This window comes from Moschus berezovskii, chromosome 20, assembly GCF_049115385.1.
Source record: "Moschus berezovskii isolate FMDL1 chromosome 20, NW_MosBer_1.0, whole genome shotgun sequence".
Taxonomy (NCBI): domain Eukaryota; kingdom Metazoa; phylum Chordata; class Mammalia; order Artiodactyla; family Moschidae; genus Moschus; species Moschus berezovskii.
Genome location: NC_142479.1, coordinates 60,101,811 through 60,126,246, shown reverse-complemented (window position 1 = coordinate 60,126,246; position 24,436 = coordinate 60,101,811). Strand labels below are relative to the sequence as shown.

General features: G+C 47.1%; 1 protein-coding gene across 1 annotated transcript in view; it reads left to right on the top strand.

Annotated features, from left to right (window-relative positions):
- The first annotated feature begins 1,406 nt into the window (after nt 1–1,406).
- Nucleotides 1,407–24,436, top strand: part of TEX2 (testis expressed 2) — a 113,492-nt gene continuing 90,462 nt past the window's right edge. The window contains exon 1 of the mRNA XM_055408213.2: nt 1,407–1,545. The gene's annotated coding sequence lies outside the window, so the exon portion shown is untranslated. The remainder of the gene's footprint in view (nt 1,546–24,436) is intronic.

The following is a 24,436-nucleotide window of genomic DNA, read 5'->3' as shown; positions in this document are numbered from 1 at the left end:
TTTTAAGGTGTGGCCAAGATGAACTTTGAGCTGTTTCTCCAGTGCTAACTGCCTTTGTTGCACATTTCCAGACACCCAAGGCTGGAACCCTCTGCATTTAAAACAAGAATTCCTTTTCCTTTGGGAGGGCCAAGGGAAGCAAACAGTGTTCCCAGGCAGTGATGTCTGCAACCCAGAGACTTAATCTCGATGAGGCTGATGAATGTGTGTGTCGAGCTGTTCCTGGCAAACACAACACCCACAGAAATCACAGCAAAAACCAAAACAAACAAACAACCATCCAAAACACCGTGACCACCACCACCACCAACGCCTATACGGTTGTTCTTTGGAGGCAGTTTGCTTCTCTTAGGAGGGGTCCAGGCAGAAGAGGCTCACTTTCAGGCAGGGACTTCTGGGTCAGATGGATGTCTGGGACACCGGGAGGAGGAGAAGCATGTGTTTGGGAGAATGGGCAGGGCTGGATGGCGCTGGAACCCAGGCACCTTCCTGGGGTTATGACTGGGCCTGGTGATGGCAACAAGGAAGGGTGTGTTTTGCCATTTAAGTATTTAAGCATTGTCTAGAGAGTCAGAGAACAAGACTGACTTGTTGCTTCAGCCCAGCCTGGTGCCCTTGAGACTCAGTTCTTGGCATGACCCACTCAGGGAACTGTCCTGAGTTTCTCAGCAGGCGACCTCCAGCCAAACCAGCAAGTCTACCAACCATATTACTGTTTTGAGGATAAAGAAGAGCCTATCTTTATTTATGGCAGTTGCATTTGAACTTCATTGCCACGAGGGACTTGAAATAATACGTGACTGCCTGTATGTGGCTCTTGTTCCAACACTACCTACATCAGAATCACCTCAGGGGACGGGCGCTGAAATATACATATTTCCTCCAGTCCCATTCCAGACACACGGAATGTGTGTTAAATACGTTTTACAAAATTCTCCAGGGTGAAGCTGGATAATTTTTAAACCAATGTCTGGGACTGGACGGGAACACATGTGTCGGACGGCCCCATGAAACTAAAATCCGGGTTATTATGACAAGCGAGGAGACCCTGGGACCTCAGTTTCTCTTTCTGACAGAGGCAGGTTCTGTCCCCACTTATTGCTAGACTTCAGGAAGCGGGAATTAATAAATGCAAAGTGCTGGGGAGAGAGAAGCTGCCGGACTAGGAGAGAAGAGAAGGTCTCAACCCTTCCAACCCAGGCTCTCCCAGGTAATCCGGCCGCCGCCCCTCTCCCCAGCCCCGTGGGCGGTGGCTTCTTTAACAGACCCGACCAATCGCACGCCCATTTCTGCGGCCGCTCCCGGCGCGCTGGTAGGGGCTGGATTGGCCAGGCCTGGCGCGAGGCCGGCTCCACCCCCGCCGTCCTCTGGTTGGCGGCGGCGGCCGCGGGCGCGGGGCGGGTCCGCCGGCGGGGCGGGGCGGCCGGTGCCCCGGGGGCGGGCGGGCGGCAGGACCGCGGCCCGAGCCCGAAACTGAGTGGGGTCTGCGGCGGCCGTGGAGGTCGGGCGCCGGCGCGGTACAATGAGGCAGCCAGTGGATCCGGGGTGAGCGCTCCCGGGGCCGGGCGGAGCGGTGGAGGGAGCGCCCACCGAGAAGGCCGGGGCTGGGGGCGGCTCCGGCTCCTCAGGGTCAGGGGGCCGGCGGCCGTTGGCGCGGCTGGGCGCGGGGCTCCGGTCCCCCAGGGCCCCGCCCCGCTGTCACGGTCCCGGTTAAGTTGACAGGGACGCCTACCCGCGAGGCCCCCGGGCGCACCCTTCTTTGCTCTGGGGGCGGTGTGGGGCGGTCTGGGCTTGACCCCGCCAGAGGTGCCCGCCGGCCAGCTCCCCAGCCTGCCGTCCACGGGCTCCGGGTTCGGCCCCGGCCGGGGAGGACCGTCCACACGCAAAGTGAGGGAAAACAGCTTGTGATTTTTTGAATGGGGCCCCGGGTTCTGGTCTCCCCCGGCGCTCACGTCGCGAAACGCCTGGAAGTCGAGAACCGCAGTTACTTTTAAGCGGATCTTTCAGAGGCTCTCAGCTCCTCGGGTTGTTTTTCTCCAGCTCTTGGAATTCGCGGGTGGCAGTGGGTGGTTCGCGTGCCTTAGACTTGAGACGACGGCGTTCCGAACGCCGCGGGTTTTGGAAGGTTAACAAGTGACATTGGGCTGAGGCCTAACGCCAGGTGCCCTGCCCGGAGCGCGGGGTGTGACGGCGGAGGCTGTGCTGCTGGCGAGCGCAGGAACGAATCGGTGGGACCAGAGAAGGGCTGAACTGCTCCCCAGAACGCTCGGCTGATGCGGGAGTCGGTGCAGGGGAGTTTTCCCCTTTTGAAAATGCCTTTTGGAAAACTTAGCCCCTCGGTGGGTTGATGGTTACTGAAACCATCGGTTGTTATGGTTACAGGGCGTCTAATGTAAGGGCAAAGCCTGTCTCCACCCTCGCTCTTCTCCAAAGCAGTGAAGTACTTTGTCACTACCGTCTTTAAGAGACGCTGCCCATGGTGGGCATACTTTTTTATTTGGAAGAAAAGCGTGGGCTCCATGAAGGCAGGAGTGCTGCCATATTCATGTTTGAAGTTCTAGGTTGTGACACCTCGGCTGCTCTGCGCAGACGTTGAAAAGAACCAGCCTTTCGCATGTTTTGATGGTTTTCATCAAAGGCTTTAAAGGAGTCTTTTCAGAAGCCTGATGTAAGCTGGAGGGAAAACAATGAGTAACTTTTATATGGAAGCCAATAAGGAAAAACGGAGGCGCAAATGGTCCTTGAACTCTGGAATTGGGAGTGTTTGGAGAAGGCAATGGCAAGCCACTCCAGTACTCTTGCCTAGAAAATCCCATGGACGGAAGATCCTGGTAGGCTGCAGTCCATGGGGTCGCTACGAGTCAGACATGACTGAGCGACTTCACTTTCACTTTCACACATTGGAGAAGGAAATGGCAACCCACTCCAGTGTTCTTGCCTGGAGAATCCCAGGGACGGGGGAGCCTGGTGGGCTGCCGTCTATGGGGTCACACAGAGTCGGACACGACTGAAGTGACTTAGCAGCAGCAGCAGCAGCAGCAGCAGAGTTTAGATTTTTTTTTTTGACCACCCAGCTAATGGGATCTTAGTTCTGGTACCAGGGATCAAACCAGGGCCCTGGGCAGTGAGCGCACAAAGTCCTTACCACTGGACTGCCAGGGAACTCCTGAAAGTCTGGGTTTGTGGATTTAGAGCTGGGTGACACAGTGCAGCTTATCTCCAGGGAGGTATTGAAAGAGCCAAAGTGCCATTTTGTCAGCTCTGGTTGTTGTTGTTTAGTCGCTAAGTCGGGTTCTACCCTTTGCGACCCCATGGACTGTAGCCTGCCAGGCTTCTCTGTCCATGGGGTTTCCCAGGCAATAATACTAGAGTGGGTTGCTATTTCCTTCTCCAGGTGATCTTCCTGACCCAGGGATCAAACTGCCTGAGTCCCCTGAATTGGCAGGCAGATGCTTTACCATTGAGCCCCTAGGGAAGCTCTATCAGCTCTTACCTAACCCTTAAATCATTACAGCATTCTTTCAGATTCTTCTAAAAGTTGGTAATTGAGCTAAACTTTATGTAAAACAAACAGCCTCCTGAGATGATGAGGGTAGGGTGGGATTTTTGCCATATGGTTTCTTTTTTTCACGTGGGCCTCAGGGTTGGGGGTGGTGGAGAGCTGTGGCTGAACTTGCCTGCATTTATCTCCTGGAAAGGTGCTATGCCTGAGAGGAAGGAGATTAACAAACTGATTCAGATCAGATGATGGCAGTAATTGAGGCAACTACCGAGTAGCCCAAGGGCTGGACAGAGGAAGGGGAAGAGAGAGTGCAGGGGTTTTGGTGGGACTAAGGGGACCGGGCCTTGTTGGAGGTTTGAAGAGCAAGTAGAAAGTCATCACGTGGGAGGATTGGAGAAACAGCATTGCCAAGTGTATCTTTTGCATATTAGAGATTGTGGTTTTGGAATGCGTCTGGAAAAGAAGCAGGAAAGACTGTTGTTAGTCTTTTAGGTAGGATAAATGTATAGGATGTTTGGGAATTCTGGTCCCAGTGAAATGGCATGTAGTCAAAAAATATTCACTCAACTAATTTTCATTGAGAGTTGGCCATGTGTCAGAAACTTTGAGGCATTTGGGTACATTGGAGAAAAAAGGCAGGTCAGGAGTTTGTTTCTGCATCCATATGACTCACCTTCCCTCCCAAAGCTCATAACTTCTGAGGATTTTCTGAAGCTCTTGAAGAAAGCAAGAGGTGAAATGCACAGAATATTTTTATCATAAGAACGAAACGGGACAGTGGGGAAATCCAGCTGTAGGTCACTTTTGGTATCAAACTGGATCTTCCAAGACTGCTTTCTGTGTCAGATTTGGTACCTCTTCATCCTCATATCTGTTGAGCAGTGTCTTTTGATGGTGTTGCTGCTGCTGCTGCTAAGTTGCTTCAGTGATGTCCGACTCTGTACGACCCCATAGACGGTAGCCCACCAGGCTCCCCCATCCCTGGGATTCTCCAGGCAAGAACACTGGAGTGGGTTGCCATTTTCTTCTCCAGTGCATAAAAGTGAAAGTGAAGTCACCCAGTCATGTCCGACCCTTAGCAACCCCATGGACTGCAGCCTACCAGGCTCCTCTGTCCATGGGATTTTTCCAGGCAAGAGTACTGGAGTGGGGTGCCATTGCCTTCTCCGTTTGATGGTGTTAAGTTCTTTTTAACCTTTCCCTCTGTCAGTGAGTTTACTCAGATGTTTGGAAGTCGGGCAGCTGTCCCTGCCTTCCAGGTGCTTCCAGTTCATTTTCTTTGCTTGAGTGGCCCTCAGGGTCAGCTTTCTTCTGTCTGATCCTTATTCTCACCGGAGTATCCCCCTGGGGGATTGCTCAGGTCACAGGAAATTGTTCTTTAATTCTGTCCCAAAGCAAAAGGTGGTTGGTATAGAAAGAGCATTTGCTGAATTCCAGCTCTGCCATTGCTGCTTTCTCTGTGTATATTGGGTTGGCCATAAAGTTCATTCAGGTTTTCTCATAACATCTTATGGAGAAACTTGAACGCACGTTTTGGCCAACCCAATATATCCTCTTTTGTCCTTGAGCAGCCCTCTAAGGGAGACAGATGCTGGTAACCTCAATGTTGGACTTCCCAGGTGGTGCTGCTGCTGCTTCTGCTAAGTTGCTTCAGTCGTGTCCGACTCTGTGCGACCCCATAGACGGCAGCCAACCAGGCTCCGCTGTCCCTGGGATTCTCTAGGCAAGACCACTGGAGTGGGTTGCCATTTTGCAGTGGTAAAGAATCCACCTGCCAATGCCAGAGACATGAGAGACGCAGGTTTGACCCCTGGATTGGGAAGATGCCCTGGAGTAGAACATGGTAACCTGCTCTGGTATTGCCTAGAAAATGCCATGGACAGAGGAGTGTGGCAGGACAGTACATGGGGTCGCAAAGAGATAAGACTGAGTGACTGAGTGGGCGGGTGCGCGCAGGCACACACACACAGTCTCAATTTTCAGGAGAGGAAACCGAGAGCAGTTCAGTAACTTGTCCAGGGCATAAGCTGGTTAGTTGGTGGAACAAGATCTTAGTTCTCTGACCAAGGATTGAACCTAGGCCCTCGGCAGTGAAAGCAGAGTCCTAACCACTGGACCCACCAGGGAATTCCCTGGAACAAGAACTTCAGTCTAGGACTTTCTGATTCCAAATGTACTTTTCCCATAGTATACCATGTTGCTTTCGCAGAAGAAGAAAGTCAGGTTATCATGGTCTAGCACAGGGCCTTCTTGGACACATGAAAGGTCAGGTTCAGAGATGTTCAGAGAATTGCCATAGTTAACGTGCTCATGGTGGAGCAGGCGTTAGCACCCTGTGTCCTGCCTCTTTGTCAGGTGTGTTTTTGGGTAATTCACATGACTCTTGGGAAATTTGAGTTTACTGCCATGAAAAGGTGACCAGACTTACCAGGTCTGTATCCCAGTGCTTCTATTTACTAGCTCTGTGACCTTGGGCAACTGTTTTCTCTGTGTACCTCAGTTTCTTTATCTGAAAAATAAACAGTGAAATTGTTTATGAAGTGAAAGTGAAGTTGCTCAGTTGTGTCTGACTCTTTGTGACCGCATGGACTGTAGCCTACCCAGGCTCCTCCGTCCATGGGATTTTACAGGCAAGAGTACTGGAGCGGGTTGCCATTTCTTTCTCCAGGGGATCTTCCCGACCCAGGGATTGAACCCAGGTCTCCCGCATTGTAGGCAGATGCTTTCATGGTCTGAGCCACCAGGGAAGCCAAAGTATCTTTTAAATCTATGAGGTCTGACAGTTGTAGTTGGCAGGACTTCCTTTTTTTGTACATAAAATAATGGTGTCCTAGTGGGGTCCTTGGTCAGATGAACCATGCTAGTACATTCTCTGTCGGTAGTTGTGAGGATTACACAGTCATTCGTGTGCCTGGCACAGCGTGAGCCAGGAACACGTGATGCTGTTGAATGACAGAACGTAAGGTTAACTGGTAGGTGGCTCTGGAGGAAAGCTAGGGAGCATCTTTAAGATTTGCCACTCGGAGCCCAGGCAGTAATCTGTGGGCTGCAGGAACATTTTCCAGTTTGTGTGGAGCTCTGTCCTTTGGCTGACTCTTGTCCCCGTGAGAAGCATTAACTTCAGGAGCTAACCAGCCATGGACAGACAGCTCCCTGCCTATTCATTAAGTTCTTTGTCAACTTCAAATCCCAAGTTAAAAATAACTATCCTTATGAGAAGTTTGGAAACCTGGGCTGATGTGAATACTCTTATGTGTGAATTTTAAAGCACCTCAGGGTTTTGTGCAAGATTCCATGTTGCCTCTGGCCAAGCTCCTTGTGATGCTTAATTGCATTATGTGAAGTGTCTGTGCAGCCCCATTCATCAGAGGGGTGCTCGGAGGCAAGTACGGAAACCCTGAGTTTCTGAGTGAGGTGCAGAGAGCACTGCAGTTGGTATTGAGAGACCCGTTGGCCGTCCTGGGGGTTTCTCCAGTTATTATGTGTGTCTTGGGCACTTCATTTCCCCACTCTGGACTTTGAAGTTCTCTTCAAAGTGAGGACTTGATTTCTTAGTCTCCTCCTCCCGCTCCCTGCAATACAATGTCATTGATTATGTGAGTTTGAGTTTAAGGATCTGAGAAGTTAAATGTTTGAAAGGAAAGGACTCCTGAAGTCTCAGGTGGATGTTTGTGCTAGTGCTTTTGTAATGGGAAAACATGGGTAGGTGATAACAATAAGAGTAACTGTCATTTATGGAGAATTGCTGAGTGCCAGGCACTGTTCCCACTTTTCAACCTCACATCATCCTGTGAATGCTTATGCTCAATCGTGTCTGACTCTTTGTGACCCTGTGGACTGTGGCCTCCCAGGCTCCTCTGTCCATGGAATTTTCTAGGCAAGAATACTGGAATGAGTTGCCATTTCCTACTGCAGGGGGTCTTCCTGACCTAGGGATCAAACCCGAGTCTCATTCATCTCCACTGACAGGCAGATTCTTTACCCCTGCACCATCTGGGAAGCCCTTATGGATAGTAGACCCTAGTATCAATCTTATTCTAAGATGAGAAAGCTGAAGTTCAGAGTTAAATAATGTGTTCAAGATCACGCAGCGAGGACAAGGGCTTATGGCTAGGACTAGAACCCAGGTTTATGTTGCTCCCCAGTGTGAGTTCTGTGGTTGTATCAGGTGGACCCTGCCTCATTTTGAAATCTTCTAAGCCATGTGCCCTGGAAGTTTTCTCAGTTCAAAAAGTGAGATTTCGCTTTGCTTTGGGGTCATAAATTCCCAGCCTCTTACTGTGTACTGACCCCAGTTTAAATTCTGAGTTCTCCTTTAGAACATCTGCTGTGTATTGGGAGAACTTTGTTAAATTTAAGGAGGAACCCTATGGGAGTTCCAGAAGATTTAAGTCCTCTTTGGTTTTTCTTTGGTGAACAAAAGCCACAGGCCAGGTTACTGTGAGCATAGATAGGACTGTTGAGAGAAGAATCTGGTCTTTCTGTGAAGAAGCTGCTGAAGTGGCTAATGGCTGAGCTTTGAAACAACCTAGTGACCTTTGTTGGGTTTGCCCAGAAGATGGGTTCTAAGGGCTTCCCCCCAAAGAGATGATTGGACACACTGAGCCCCTCCCGGGCTTATCCTAACAGTTGAGACCAGGACAGGGCATGAGGAGCCCTCTTCAACTTGTTTAGGTTTTGAGATTTAAAACCACCCCCACCCCAATCCTTGCAGGATTATTTCTGCAAATAACCTTTGAGAATCACAATATGCATTTCATAAGTTTCGTTTCACGTTTGTTACTTAAAGCTGACGTAAGCTGACCTGTTCTCTTTCTCAATTTTAAGTCCTTTCTTACACTTAATATTGTCTTTTAAGCAGTGTTCCTCAAGATGGTTCTATGTATCATTTGGGGCTGGAAATACAAAATTAAAAAATCTTACCACTGAAAGGACTGACTGAACAGCGATCATCACTCATTAAACAAGTATTTCTCTGAGTATCTGCTGGAGCCAAGCATTGTGCTTAGCATTGGAAAGAAATCCAATGGGGAGTGAAACAGATGTGTTCCTGCTGGCACATTATGTAGTCTAGACAGTAAACAAGTCAACTGACGTGTGTGTGTTGTATACATTAAATTGTGAGAAGTTGGAAGTCTCCTTCCGCTGAGGGGGGAAGAAAAACAGGCCCTGAGAAAGAATAAAGGGAGGGAGCCAGTGTTGTGGAGGCGCCTCAAGGAGGGAGTGGCTTGTGGCTGGTGTCACTGCGGTGAGGAGGGGTGAGGAGGGGCCGGGAGGAGTGGATGAAGGAAGGAGAAGCAGGTGCATCAGAGCAGAGGGGAAGGGCTGGGACTCTGAGCCTGTCAGTACTTGAGGCACCGTGGGAATGTCTCACAGAGGTTTGCTGACTGACTTGGCCTGGAAGGGGATGAGCTTGTGTTTCTGGGTCCACATTTCCATCGTCCTGGGTATAAAGTAGCCAGAGGGCGGCAGGTGGGACCGAAATGGCCCCTGCGCATGTCCCCTGGAGGTGTCCCTGCGTGGTATGCTGTGGGGCGGCCATGTGCTAACCACAGCCTGGCCGCTGGGCAGCGCTTGCCGTGGGGCCTCTGCAGCGCAGGCAGGGCGCACCTGAAAGCTGGGGTTGACCAGAAGCATTGTTCCTCAGTCTGCGGGCATCTGCATTGGTGTTGGGATGGGGAGGGAAGTTGATTATCGGCCTTTTCTTCCGATAAGATGAGGCAGACAGTGGCCTTATTGTCAGGTGGTAAGCATGACGGCTCCGAACAGCTGAGAGCAGAACCCACCTGAACCTGGCTTCTGAAGATACTCAGTGCGGTGCTTCCTAACGCCCACCACAGCTTGGGATCACGCAGGAGGAGAACTTCATAAAACAGGTCCCTGGCTGGTTTGGTTCTTGGCCTGGCTTGAGAGGTTTGGTAAAATGCTATGCACCCAGCCACATCAAAGTTTATAATTACCCTCCAGAATATGTGTTAGATTGAATTTGTGTATAATTGCATTATTTCCTTGGGAAAAAAAAGTCCATTTTTCTGGAGAGAAATTTTAAATACACAAAAGTAAAGAAGAAAAAATGAGCCTCCTGTGTCTGTCACTCAGTTTGAGTAATCATCAACATTTTCCAGTCTTGTTCCCAGGTAGTTTCACATTTGAAGCTTTGTTGCTGGATTTTCTGTTACAGTATAAATGTGTCTTTGGGATATAAAATCACATGGTAGATATGGTCCTAGAGAAAAAATTCCTGCATGCTGCATCATTACAGGACATAATTACAGGACTGGTGTTAGTGGTTGTCATTCCAAATCTGAAAGGAACATTTCTTGCAAGTCCCTTATGAAAAGTAGGCACAAAATTAGATGGCCAAATAGCCTGTGTATTTACTGAGAATATCACCTGTATTGGGCAATATATAAGATATATATGAAAGAAGCTTCCCAGGTGGTGCAGTGGTAAAGAATCTGCCTGCCACTGCAGGAGACACAAGAGACACGGGTTCAGTCCCTGGGTCAGGAAGATCCCCTGAAGAAGGAATTGGCAACCCATTCCAGTATTATTGTCTGGAAAATTCCATGGACAGAGGAGCCTGGGCAGGTTACAGCCCATGGGGGTAACAAAGAGTCGGACACAACTGAGCGTGTGTGTGCACACACACACACGCACACATGAAAAGAATAAGACAGCTTTCACAGTGGCTTCACAGTGAAATCCTGGTCCCTTTCTTCCTCACAAAGAATCACATGGTTATTTTCAACATTCCTGGCAAATAAAATATACACAAACCCCAAACTGTGAGACTAACTAAAAAGCACTATTTTTTGGTGTATATTAAGTCCAGATTATAGGTGCTTCTGCTGCTAAGTCACTTCAGTCGTGTCCGACTCTGTGCGACCCCATAGACGGCAGCCCACCAGACTCCGCCATCCCTGGGATTCTCCAGGCAAGAACACTGGAGTGGGTTGCCACTTCCTTCTCCAATGCATGAAAGTGAAAGTGAAGTTGCTCAGTCGTGTCTGACTCTTAGCGACCCCATGGACTGCAGCCCACCAGGCTCCTCCATCCATGGGATTTTCCAGGGAAGAGTATTGGAGTGGGTAGCCATTGCCTTCTCCGGATTATAGCATTCTCTTATAAAATCAAGGAGGACACAGCTATATGTTGAAAGTCTCTATCTGTTAAACTTTTGTGTGTTTTTTAAGGAGAATTCAAACCTGCAGAGAAGCCTGTAGCAGCACCTCTGTGGAACTCTCTCTGACAGACCCTTCTGTAGTGTTGAGAATGTGCTCTATCTGTGCTGTCAATATGGTGGCCTCTAGCTGCCTTGTCTATCAAACACTTGCATGGTGGCTAGTGCAACTGAGAAACTGATGTTTTAATCTTAATTTTCAGTTAAATAGCTCCATGTGGCTGCGTTGATGGTGTTGTAAACCCTGGAGCTACACTGTTCAATCTCTGCAATAGGAAAAATCCCACAGAAACTAATTTGGACAACAAATGAGAGAGCACAATTCTTGTGTAGGTCCCAAGCTCAGTATATTTTAGAGAAAAGGAGTTTGATTATGTAGAAGGAAGAATTACCTCTTGGGGTTCATGGTCTTCCTCTGAGAGCACGGTTTTGGCAGCTCAGTAACCTGAGAGGTTAGATTTGAATGCGGGATGTCTTCCAGGGCTCAGATCTTATGAAATAAGGAGTGACTCTCTCCAGTGCAGAGCGCTTGTGCTGCTGTTGCATCACAGAAGGTTTCTAAGAGGTAGACGGGAGTCTGTTGAGTGGCTCATATGAAGGTTTCAGGTGGTCGGGTGACCTGACCCTTGGTAGCTGCATTCACTGCCAGCGGGGTTTAGAGGTTCAGAGGAGACATGCCAAGGGCCTGGGCTGTCTTAGTCACCTTTTTCCTCCCCAGCACATAGTCAGTTCAGTTCAGTTCAGTCGCTCAGTCGTGTCCGACTCTCCGCGACCCCATGAATCACAGCATGCCAGGCCTCCCTGTCCATCACCAACTCCCAGAGCTCACTCAAACTAATGTCCACACAGTCGGTGATGCCATCCAGCCATCTCATTCTCTGTCGTCCCCTTCTCCTCCCGCCCCCAACCTTTCCTAGCATCAGAGTCTTTTCCGGTGAGTCAGCTCATCGCATGAGGTGGCCAAAGTATTGCAGTTTCAGCTTTAGCATCAGTCTTTCCAATGAACACCCAGGATTGATCTCCTTTAGAATGGACTGGTTGGATCTCCTTGCAGTATAAGGGACTCTCAAGAGTCTTCTCCAACACCACAGTTCAAAAGCATCGATTCTTCGGCGATCAGCCTTCTTCACAGTCCAACTCTCACATCCATACATGACCACGGGAAAAACCATTGCCTTGACTAGATGGACCTTGGTTGGCAAAGTAATGTCTCTGCTTTTTAATATACTGTCAAGGTTGGTCATAACTTTCCTTCCAAGGAGTAAGCGTCTTTTAATTTCATGGCTGCAATCAGCATCTGCAGTGATTTACATGCTCAATAAATATGTTTCAAAAACGGATGAAAGTTTTTAAGAATGGATTTAAGAACAAGTAAGGAGAAGAGCTTTAAATTTGTCTAGAAATTCTGAAAAATAGGTGCCAAAGGAAGTAAGTGTAATACCAGTGAGCTGCAGAGTGGATACAGCCAATATTTGCTGCCGGAGGTAATTGACATTTCTCTTCACTGCAAATGCAACCTGGCTCTTATCTCGTCCGTTACCAGGTGCTGTTATTTTCATCTCTTAAACATCTTTTGAATGGTTCTCTTTCTCTTCAGCTTCACTGCCACCACTCTAGTCCAAACAACTCTCTTGGTTTTGAAGGCCGCAGCAGCCGTCCCCTGTTCTTCCCACAGCCGCTTTCCCTCCGCTCTAATCTCTTCACCCCTCAGCAGCCGGCGGGGTCTCTTTCTCTTAAAAATTCCTAATAGGATCACACCACGTCCTTGTTCCCAGTCCTAGGAAGGCTTCTTGTTGCTCCCAGGATACGAGCCACTTTCTGAACCTGGTCTGCAAAGTCCTGTGTGAGTCAGTGTCCCCAACCCGCCTCTGCTGCGGCCTGGCCCCAGGCCGCTCCCCTCTCAGTCAATTACAGTCCAGGACCCTTCTGTTCCCAGCTGGAAGGGAGCTCAGCCTTTCAGGAACTGAACCAGCGTGCATCTCCCTCTTCAGAAGCAGCTCCGCCTCCTCACCTCGCTCCCTTGTTCTCTGTTCTTTACACTGCTTCTCGCTGTTGTTGTGACGTATTCTTTAGGAGACACCTGCTTTCCCACCTCTTCCGGGAGGGCAGGGACCTCGTCCGTTGTGCTCGGGATTATATACCAGTACCTCGCTCAGCATCTGACCCACTCCCCGAGCTTCCTAAATGTTTGCTGGGTGAGTGAACGCATGGATGTAAGCACATTAGGAACAGGGGGGACCTTGAAGAATGCTCTCTAACACTTGGATTTATTGGAAGCATTGAATAGTTTTTAGAGCAGGATAACCTGAGAAGGGAAATGGCCAGGCTGGGGGCTGAGGGTGGAGGGATGGTCCATGGGAATCTGTGGTTGGAGCTGTCTGGTGGGTTTAGTGCTGTCTTACAGGAGAAACATGTCTTGAGCCACACTTGAAAAGCATTTGCCTGCTGAGTTAAGGGCGGCCCTCCTGTCTGACTAACTATCGCTGCCCTCAGGAGGCATCACTCTCAGAGTATATGCTCTGTCGCACTGGGCTCCGATTTAAGAACTCACGGTTGGAGTCTTCCCTGTACAACCGGCAGTCAGGGGTGTGGGAGTCTTCCTGTCTTTCTAGAGTCAGGATTCTGCCCTGTTCATGTTTGTGTCGCTTTCCTTGCTTTCCACCATGGCTCTTATTCCCATTGGCACCCCTGGGCTGAGCTCCACAGGTGGTGGCGCTACTCCAAAATCATGCCAAGTTGGTCCTAAAAAGAGTTCTTGGCAGTGCTGTCCTCAGTCACTTCTGACTCTGCGACCCCATGGACTGTATGTAGCCTGCCAGGCTCCTCTGTGAGATTTCCCAGGCAAGGATACTGGAGTGGGTTGGATAGGTTGCCATTTCCTCTTCCAGGGGGGTCTTCCTGACCTGGGGATCGAACCCTCGTCTCCTGCATTGGCAGGCAGATTCTTTACTACTGAACCACCTGGGAAGCACTCTTGGCAGCAGTGGGAGGGGATTCTAATTGTGCCTTGTCCGGAAAGAGACTTCTAGCCACTGAGAAGAACAGAGGCAGCTGTGTTCAGTCCTGACCCTGCTGGTGAGGAGACGCCCTCTTCCTGGGCCACTTCTAGCTGAGGGGAGGAGCCTGCAGGTGCTCATCAGATCCTCTTGTAGTGTGGGAAAGACTCAAAGGGGAAACCTGGATCTTCACCAGAAACTATGAATTTCTACCTAGGAAATGGAAAGACTTGGCAGAGATGGTGGTTACATTTCTTCTATAACTTTTGTGATTCTGAAAGAGAAACTGGGATGTTTTCTCAGTTTGATGGGATGTCACTATCTGGTTTCCTAGATAATGTGTGTATTTGTTTTTATTTTTGGAAGGAAGGGACTGGTTCCCTGAACCAGAGCCTCCAATAACCAGGGAGGAGTTATTTCATGAAGACCAGAGTGATATGTCTTCCGGTAGTCTTACAAGTCTGGTTAAGAAAGCTTTAAGCTGAGTATTAAGGGGACAGAAAAATGTCCAGGAGAATGGCAGAACCAGAGACTATAGAGACCTGTGTGACTTAGCAGCAGTGTGGGTACTGAAGTGGTACCCAGGAACTCCAAGCGGGAACTGGTATCAGCTGGTTGAGAACGCCACTGGTGGAGGGTGAGCAGGTGATGCCTCCATGCCCTGGAAACCTTAACAGCTCAGCCAGGTAACTGATCTGGTGGGACGGAGGATTAGAACGGAGCCAGGCAGTGTGAGTACACCTGGCTCTAAAAGAAAACACTCTGTGAGATTCACTCAAGCCACTCCAGTACTATTGCCTAGAAAATCCCGTGGATGGAGGAGCCTGGTAGGCTGCAATCCGTGGGGTCGCTAAGGTTTGGACACGACTGAGCGACTTCACTTTCACTTTTCACTTTCACACATTGGAGAAGGAAATGGCAACCCACTCCAGTGTTCTTGCTTGGAGAATCCCAGGGATGGGGGAGCCTGGTGGGCTTCCATCATGGGGTCACACAGAGTCGGACACGACTGAAGTGACTTAGCAGCCCTGATGATGGAAAGCTGGCGGGGAACTTTTCAGTGATTATAGAGCAGAGGGCCAGTTATGTCACTGTAGGACTCTGCCTGCCAGACTGAGGAGGAAATTTTTTTTTTTTTTCCATAGACAGATTTTAAAACATGCCTCCTGGCAGGTGTAGTGGACCACGCAGATGTTTATATAAGGTGAATTCCATTCAGAGTGGACCATGTGGTAGATTCTAACCCTACCTTGCTTATCATTTTACCTCTGAGAGCAGGTAAAGGGAAGTGTGTGTATGTGTGTGTGCCTGTGGTCCTGCTGGGACCTAATGGTGACAAATGAGAAAAAGCCGGTTGACAGCGAGGATGGAGGGAAGCCATGCAGACAGCAAGGGCACCTGTGGCTGTGACCAACAATAGGCAGAGAGTTCGGGGTAGTGGAGGCTGGCTCCACGGTGCCTGCTATCCACCCTGCAGTCACTGGGCTGAGCATCTCCTGCCGAATTTTGTTGCTTCCTTTGATCAAATTGAGGGACCTGCTCCTCACCTGAGCTGGAAGGGAGGCCGTCCGTGTGTCCTCAGTGTCCAGATGTCCGTTAGAAGTGACCTCTGGAACATTAGCCCAGGGCAGTGACTAGTCTGATGTGGCCCCTGTTCGGCTTCCCATTCCCCCACCCAGGTTCAGAATAGAAATAGTGGGGACTCCTCTGTGCTTTGGCTTTGGCTAAGTTCACAGGCAAGATCGAAGTGGAAAATAAGTCAGGAGTAGTGGAAAACCCAGGGGAAAGGAGTTGCTTTTGTTTTAATTTCCCAGGGTAGGCTAATGTCTGTGGGGAGGTGATGAGTGGTATTCAATCCTGATGGGGTAGGTTATAGTAAAGCAGGAACATTAACTTTTTTTTTAAGGCTAAAACTCCCGACAGAAATGACTATTGATCATGCTCTGAGCCTGAAACCAAGCTCATTTGGTCATTTGAGCTTTTGTCTTCAGGCTTGACTGTGATCGAGAGGGGTGTTGGCAGAGGCTTAATAGCCTGCAGTGAAATTTTATTTCATGAGGTCTGATTTGTGGTACGAAAATCTCATAGAAGGAAAAAAGCACAATTTTAGTTTCTGAATTAGGTGATAAGAGTCGTTTTTGGCAGCAGAGGGAACAAATACAAGGCCCAGGGTTTTCTGGGGTGGATGGTCAAGAGGTTCTTCCAACTGTGTAAATTTATAATGCCAGAGTGTTAATCTCACAAATTAAAATGTAAGACATGTTTAAAGTATATACATTTTTGACCCACAGCTAAGAAGAAATCTTCCAGAAATTGCCTACTTAACTGTTTTCTAAAACCTCCGTCTACTGGGGCTTGATGATAATTTTAACCTTTCTATGTTATCTGTCAGAGTTGTTGACCTGTTAACTTCAATTTCCCTTCCCAGAAATGCTGTCCTGCCTCCCCTGGGCTCCTCCCAAGTGCTGCAGTGGGGTCTCCTGGCCTCTTACCCACCTCTGTGCTGAGTGAGCACAGAGCAGGTGGGCTCCGGTAATTGGTTAGTGTTGAATGAGATGGGTGCTCAAGCTCAGGAAGAAAGGAGTCATTTTGGCCACATTTTTCTGTTCTAGGAGTTCTTTTCAACAGGTGAGTAAATTGGTAGTTCAGGCACGAATGAGAGGTTTTTGGTTTCTTGTTTTGGCAACGTGAGACGGGCAGGTACGTGGTTCATTCCTGTTGGCCCCTTTCCTGCCTGTGGTTGTGGGGTCACAGCAGTGTCTCTCAGTGGTGTCATGCGGTTGCTAAGGGACTGAGTGGTCTGGCCAGACAAGTGGGAAGCCTGGAAACTGCTTTAGAACCCCTCCTCCAACCGCCGTGACGATTGCAGGCCAGATTCTTTGAGGCTTGAGAAAGGGCTTGTCAAATAGGTTATCCCCATATTGAGTTAGTGTGGGCTGATCCCTCCAAGGATCCCTTGAGCATTCAGCAGATGACACTGCTCAGAAGACAGTGGCTGTGCTTGGGGCCTGTCACTGGGCAGGCCTGGACTCTCTCAGTGAGTGTCAGTCTTCTGTGAATCTCCTAAAGGAAGTCCTTACTCACTTTGCCATTCTTTTTTTAAAGATGGCATTTCAAAAATCTTAAAGCAGGTATTTGAATAGTAATTACACCTGATAAATTCTTAATTATAAAGTAGTTGAAAGTGAAAGTCGCTCAGTCCTGCCCGACTCTTTGTGACCCCATGGACTATACAGTCCATGGAATTCTCCAGGCCAGAATACTGGAGTAGACAGCCTTTCCCTTCTCCAGGGGATCTTCCCAACCCAGGGATCGAACTCAGGTCTCCCGCATTGCAGGTGGATTCTTTACTAGCTGAGCCACAAGGGAAGCCCTAAAAAATTGCTAGTTAGATTCTTTTTTCCCAGGTTAATAGTTTATAAGCCAATGTGCCAGTTTTTCTTTTTTTCTTTTTTAACTAAAGTGTGTTTTGGAATTTTCATTTGTTTTTCCATTTGGGGGCTACTTGTGGAGTGTATCCTTTAGATTGATCTCCTTTAGAATGGACTGGCTGGATCTCCTTGCAGTACAAGGGACTCTCAAGAGTCTTCTCCAGCACCACAGTTCAAAAGCATCAATTCTTTGGCGATCAGCTTTCTTCACAGTCCAACTCTCACATCCATACATGACCACGGGAAAAACCAGAGCCTTGACTAGACCGACCTTGGTTGGCAAAGTAATGTCTCTGCTTTTCAATATACTATCTAGGTTGGTCATAACTTTCCTTCCAAGGAGTAAGCGTCTTTTAATTTCATGGCTGCAATCAGCATCTGCAGTGATTTTGGAGCCCAAAAAAATAAAGTCTGACACTGTCTCCACTGTTTTTCCATCTATTTCCCATGAAGTGATGGGACCAGATGCCATGATCTTTGTTTTCTGAATGTTGAGCTTTAAGCCAACCTTTTCACTCTCCTCTTTCACTTTCATCAAGAGGCTTTTGAGTTCCTCTTCACTTTCTGCCATAATGGTGGTGTCATCTGCATATCTGAGGTTATTGATATTTCTCCCGGCAGTCTTGATTCCAGCTTGTGCTTCTTCCAGCCCAGCGTTCCTCATGATGTACTCTGCATAGAAGTTAAGTAAGCAGGGTGACAATATACAGCCTTGAGGAGATCAATCCTGGGTGTTCATTGGAAGGACTGATGCTAAAGCTGAAACTGCAATACTTTGGCCACCTCATGTGACGAGTTGACTCACTGGAAAAGCGTCTGACGCTAGGAAAGGTTGGGGGCGGGAGGAGAAGGGGACGACAGAGAATAAGATGGCTGGATGGCATCACTGACTCTATGGACATGAGTTTGAGTGAACTCTGGGAGTTGGTGATAGACAGGGAGGCCTGGCGTGCTATGATTCATGGGGTTGCAGAGAGTCAGACACGACTGAGCAACTGAACTGAACTGTGGAGTGTCTAGAAAGTAACCAGCTGTTTTCCCAGTAAGGTCTTGGTTCCAGGAGTAAAAGTCCTGGTGACACTTTGGGAGGTGCTAGGCCAGTGTTGTCTTCCTAGAGCAGAACCTCACCCTTCTCGGACGGCCTGCAGAGCATGCACCCACCATCCAGAGGGGTGTGGATCAAGACACTACCACCCCCCTTACTAAAAACAATGCACTGAGTTCTTTCAGCCAGGGTTTTTAACTTCGGGCTGGGGGAGGGAGGAGTCTTTGTCTTCTCACAAGTTGAAAGTGAAATCTTGTGGGTATTTGTGGGTGTGCAGTGACAGTGATGGTGGTGGTGGGCCAGGGTGTTGATGTTTATCAGGCTAGGTTAAGGAAGAACTCCAGCTTAAAAGTTTCTTTCTGTTTCGTCTAAAAAGCTCTGAAGCCAGGTTTTTAGAAAGGAGGGACCAATTCACAGTAGAGGGAGAAGCTGGAACAAAGGCTCCAGGGTCCCAGCGGGTAGGAGTCTGTGTGTGCAAGCCTGGCTTCTCCTCACCAGTCATGCCAGGCTAGCCTGGACCCCTGAGATTCTATTTCCTCACTACTGGCCTCTTTGCCCTCCTCAAATCCTTAAGATGTCCTTTGTGGGAGTGCACTGGATAAATTTGTCCTCTGAACCAGGTGTCTTATACCAAGATATTGTCTCCTTGGTTTCCTTAGTCAATTTCTTTTGATCAGTGCCCTAGTCTCCCACTCAACCCCCTAAATTCTCACAGGGTTTCTCTTTTCTTGGGTTTATCTCTTTTATACCATCTTTTCTTCCTTCTGTTTTTATCCTAATGCCTTCTAAGTTAATCTTTTCCCTCTCGTGGGCTTTTCTTTTGGGTCTGGTGATTCTTGGTCTGCAGCCAGAAAGGGGGCCCTGAAGTGGAAAGAAAACTAGGAATCTGAGCTTTGCAGCCTTGTTCGACTCTGCCCTTTGGGGTCTCAGCTTAACATTCCTAGCCTGAAGTCCAGCAATCTACTCTTGCAGCCTCTAACTGGTCAGGAACCCACATCTGCCCTCACTGTCACTGGCTCCCTTCTTTCCTTGTGGACCTCATGTGTGTCCTAGGATATGAGCTCTGCTTATGAAAATATGATTCTGTTTTATATTCCTTATTCTAGTTTTGCTGGAGGCAGAAAAGACAGAAGAAATTGCTTTCAGAAGGACCATTCTTGGGACTTCCTTGGTGGTCTAGCAGTTGAGACTCTGCTTCCACTGCCAGGGGCTTGGCTTGGGTTCGATCCCTGGTTGGGGAACTAAGATTCCCCCATGCCATGCGGTGCAACCAAAAAATTAAAAAAAAAAAAAAAGACCATTCTTCCAGGGGCGGACCAATATATAAGACAGCACTGGTGACATGTGCATTATTATAGCAGAACTCTGTTATATTTACAGTCAAAGGTGATCATCATCTAACTTTGGTAGTTTCTTCCTCTCTCTGAATTTCTCCCCCAGCGTTCTGGGGGGTCAGGGATCTGGCCCTGAAAAGGGTCTTGGAGGAAGGTCTTCTCTTGCTACTTCTAAGGATTCGGTACCTCCCTGGCAGCACACACCTTCATGTGAAGGTGGGCATGTGATCTGGGTGGCTCTGCTTAGGAAACCAGATCTCTTAATTGATAGAGCCAGCTCCTGTGCTGGTAATGCAAGCTGTTGGTAATTACAAAAAACCTACCGTGAAATTCATCTAAAATTAATGAAGAGTCAGCACTGTCGATTGTAAATACAGAGGAAGTTATGGCCCTGGCTCTCAGTTTCTCGAAGGTGAATTATTTCTTGCCAGCCCCTAAGTTTTCCTTCTCCCCTTTGTACCTGGGACCCAAATTAGTTTACCTCCCTCCTCCTCTGTCCCATTTTAATGGAAAGCTGTCCAAAAAATGCAGTGCATTCCTAAGTCAACTGTTTGGGATTATCCGTTCCACTTTTCTGTGAATGCAGAGAAGTGAAAGGTCTGTTTACTGTTTAAAGAAAACAGTAAAGCATGTGGGAAACAAAAACTTGGGAGTGGAAACCAGCCTGATGAGTAGAACATGCCTGCTTTTCCTGACTTTGATTTTTTAAAAAGGAGGACTGTTCAATACTTCATTTCGTATGTATATCAGCATGTGAAGCTCTCTAGACCACCGCTTACATATGCCATGATAGATGGCTGAGGTATTTTGAGGTTAAAATCTCTGCTCCTTTGGCAACATGTACTTTATAGGCATACCATCCCCCCTTGATTTAATAGGCAGGATCTCTGGTCAGTGTGTGCTTTTATGTGACTTGAAAAGAAACTGACTAGTCCATTTAAATAGATTTCAATTAGGATAATGGCTTTGAGACATCTCACAATGGTACATTTTCTAGACTATTTAAGATAGAATTGTCAAATTATAGCAAATAGAATTAGAAATTCTTTTGCAGTTTTCTCAGCAGATTGTAATTTCCCCTTTGGTGTATCTAAGTCATTCTGGAAATAATAGCATAAAGGTACCTTTTTCTAAAAACTTGATTATTTTCCAAATACAGTGGTACCTTTTGGTTTAAAAGAAATGCTAGAGGGAGATGGTAGTCCAGGAGAACAAGCAGAAAACAGTAATTTTCAGCCTTTCTTTGTACCTTTGGTCACATTTTTGGAAGAAAGACCAAAAATTGCCGTTTGTTTGAAGGAACATTGGTAACTGGGTACACGTGAAATGACAGTGAGATTTTAGAGTAACAAAGTCTTTCTTCCATGGCTTGTAGAAACAAAGGGTGTGTGATCAGCAGGTCCATCATCTGGGATTGACGGAAGTGGAGAGTTTATGTAATCTGTAGTATATTTAAATTTCCATGTTAGAAAAACCTCACAGGGAGCAAGTTTATTAAAACAAAAATTAAAAATTTTTTTTAATGGGAGGGCAAATGTACAGGTATTAATTCTTATAGAATGTTGAAAATTCTTTAATATCTAGGACACAGTGTGTTGAGAGGGTCAGAGACCAGTGGAAACCATGACTTTAGGGTTACATTTTGATGTAGAAATGCTCAGTCGAAGATAAAACTTGCCTGGGAGGAAAGTTTCTATGGAGATGTGTCCTGACTATAACCCGCCAGACTTCTCTGTCCATGGGATTTCCCAGGCAAGAGTACTGGAGTGGATTGCCATTTCCTTCTTCAGGGGATCTTCCCAACCCAGGGATTGAACCTGCATCTCTTGAGTCTGCACTGAACATCTCTTGAACCTGCACTGCAGGTGGATTCTTTACTGCTGAGCCATGAGGGAAACTGGCTTCCCAAAATAACCCAAAGGAAAAAGTTCTGCTGCCCTTTAAGTGGTACTTGCTTTTAGGCCATGCACTTTTGAGTCTTTGAACTCTATGAGATCTCTCTAGAAAACTACATATGTACACACAGATCAATTTTGCATGTAGACATAAAAACCCTTGATTTACAGTAAGAGGCAAGTTTTTGGAGAGAATTTTAGAAGGGATTTTGCTGCTGTTACACCGTTTTTCATTGGAGGGTTCAGGCTGTGGCTTGAAAACGTACCTTGTGGGTTGTTGGACAGTACGTTTGAACAGGGTTGCAAGCTGCATCCAGGCCTCATTCTGAGAAAGTCATGTGACCTGGGAGTAGTGCTTCTGGAAGGTGTAGCTCCCTTCCCCTGCAGAGCTGGGCCCAGTATTATCCATAAGGGACTTTGGGGAGAAGGTTCTTTTTGTCTAAGGGCAAATTATGTAGAGAAGCAGTACCAACTCTGCATTTATTTCCCTAGTTATCTATGTGTGTTTTCCCTTAGAGTGGAAAGACAGCCTTTGACCCAGTGGGTTTTTAATTTGCTAGGTAAATCGCTTGTTATATTAGTTTTAAAGGAGGCATTGCCTGTTTTATTATGACTTCAGAGTTCTCCCATTTGAGAATATATGTGTTTAAGAAAATACCTTGAGAAAACTGCATTTGTTGGATTTGTGTCCTGGCTTCAGATCATCTGTTGCGCTTTCCAACAGCCTTGCTATATGAGGCAAGCTGGGAGTCAGGTGCTTCTGACACAAGGACACGCCCTGGAGCCACAGGTGTGGAGTCCTGTTGTTAGCAGCAGCTCTTTAATTTCCACTTCTGACCCCTTCTTGCCACCTCAGTAGATGGTGACTTGCAGAGGAGCCTTTATTTATGCCATTGAGTTCTAAGAATTCAGCACCACTCAAGAATATTCCCCCTTGTCCTGAAGGATCCTTATCTTTGACACAGCATCCAGGTCTGTATAATCAACAGTATGGTTTTTCCAGTAGTTATGTACAGATGTGAGTGTTAGATCACAAAGAAGGCTGAGTGCCAAAGAATTGATGCTTTCAAACTGTGGTGCTGGAGAAGACTCTTGAGAGTCCCTTGGATGGCAAGGAGATCAAACCAGTCAATCCCAAAGGAAATCAGCCTTGAATATACATTAGAAGGACTGATGCTGAAGCTCCGATACTTTGGCTACCTGATGCAAAGAGCTGAGTCATTGGAAAAGACCCTGATGCTGGGAAAGATTGAGGGCAGGAGGAGAAGGGGGCAGCAGAGGATGAGGTGGTTAGATAGTATCATCAACTCAATGGACGTGAATTTGAGCAAACTCCAGGAGATAGTGAGGGAGAGAGGAGCTTGGCATGCTGCAGTTCATGGGGTCGTAAAGAGCTGGATCCAACTTAGGGACTGAACAACAACCAGGTTAGAATTTCAGTTTCCTAAAAGAAATGCATTTTCTGAGCAGAAACAATGTACAGAGTGGTCCTGTGAGAGGAGAGGGACCATGCCCACAGTCCTTATTTAGGAAGGCTTGTGTTCCTGGGAAGGGTATTACTGAGTAAAGAGGATCTGGGTTTTAAATTCGATCTCACTTGTTCATAACAACAGTTATAATATGTTACATTCAGGAGCTAAAGCCTGATGCCCAGTTTCTAAAAATATACTCAACTGTAAATGACAGGTTTATCTTTTTTACTGTGTGGAATTTTCTGAAAAGGACATAAACAAGTTACTTAGGTATTATATGTAGTGTTCATTCATTCATTCAACCAGTAAATATTTTAAATGTCTGCTTTGTACAAAACTGGAGTCACAGCAGCAAATAAACTACGTTTCTGCCTACATAGAGATGTATTCTGTGAGGGGAAGAAGTCAGTAGCCATATAACATAGTGTTCTGAAAAACAAAGAGAATAAAGGGATGGGGAGATGTTCTTGGAGAAGGTAGTCAAGAAGGTCTTTCTGAGGAGGAAGCATTTGAGATGAGTCCTGCCATTATTTTTACTGCCACAAATTTGGGGGAATAACAGTTGTCTTTGAGGCCGTGGAATTCAGTGAGGCTTCTCTGAAGAGATTAATTTGAAGGACCTTTAAAAGAGTCAGGACTTTGGCGTCAGTGACCTTCTGAGGGAATGATCTGGCCTTATCTGGTTTGGTGCCCTCTTTTCCTCACTGTCAGTTTTCTTGTGGCAAGAACGGGAGGAGAGATGAAGTTGCTGCTGACTTCTTGGCCGAGGTTCAAAGCAGACTGAGCATCTCCCTGTGTGCTGTCCAGTTGGCTTTGAGCTCTGCCACTGTACCTGGCTTTCTGATGTTATCTGTGCCCAGCAGTCTTTAAAATGCGTGAACCCATTTGTTAATTTTTGCTTTTGTTGCCTTTGCCTAAGGAGATGAATCTAAAAGAATAATATCAAAGAGTGTGTTGCCTGTGTTTTCTTCTAGAAGTTTTATGATTTCAGGTCTTATATTAAAGTCTGTAATCCATTTGAAGCTTATTTTTATATTTAGTATAAGAAAATGGTCCAGTTTCACTCTTCTGCATGTAGCTGGCCAGATTTCCTAACATCATTTGTTGAAGAGGCTATCTTTTCCCCATTGTATATTCTTGCCTCCTTTGTTGTTGATTAATTGACCATATAAGTGTTAGTTTATTTATGAACTCTTTGTTCTGTTCCATTGATTTGTGTGTCTGTTTTTGTGTTGGTACCATACCGTTTTGATGATTACAGTTTTGTGGTACAGTTTGAAATTAGATGATGTGACACGTCCAGCTTTGTTCTGCTTTCTCAAGATTGCTTTGGGTATATAGGATCTTTTGTATTTCCATATGAATTTTAGGATTTTTTGTTCTAGTTCTGTGAAAAAATGTCATTGGTATTTTGATAGGGATTGCATAAAATCTATAGATTTTGCACAGTAAAGGAAACCATCAACAAAATGAAAAGGCAGCCTACTGAATGGGAAGAGATATTTGTAAGCAACACACACACACACACACACACACACAAATATTACTCAACCATAAAAAAGAATGAAATCTTGACAT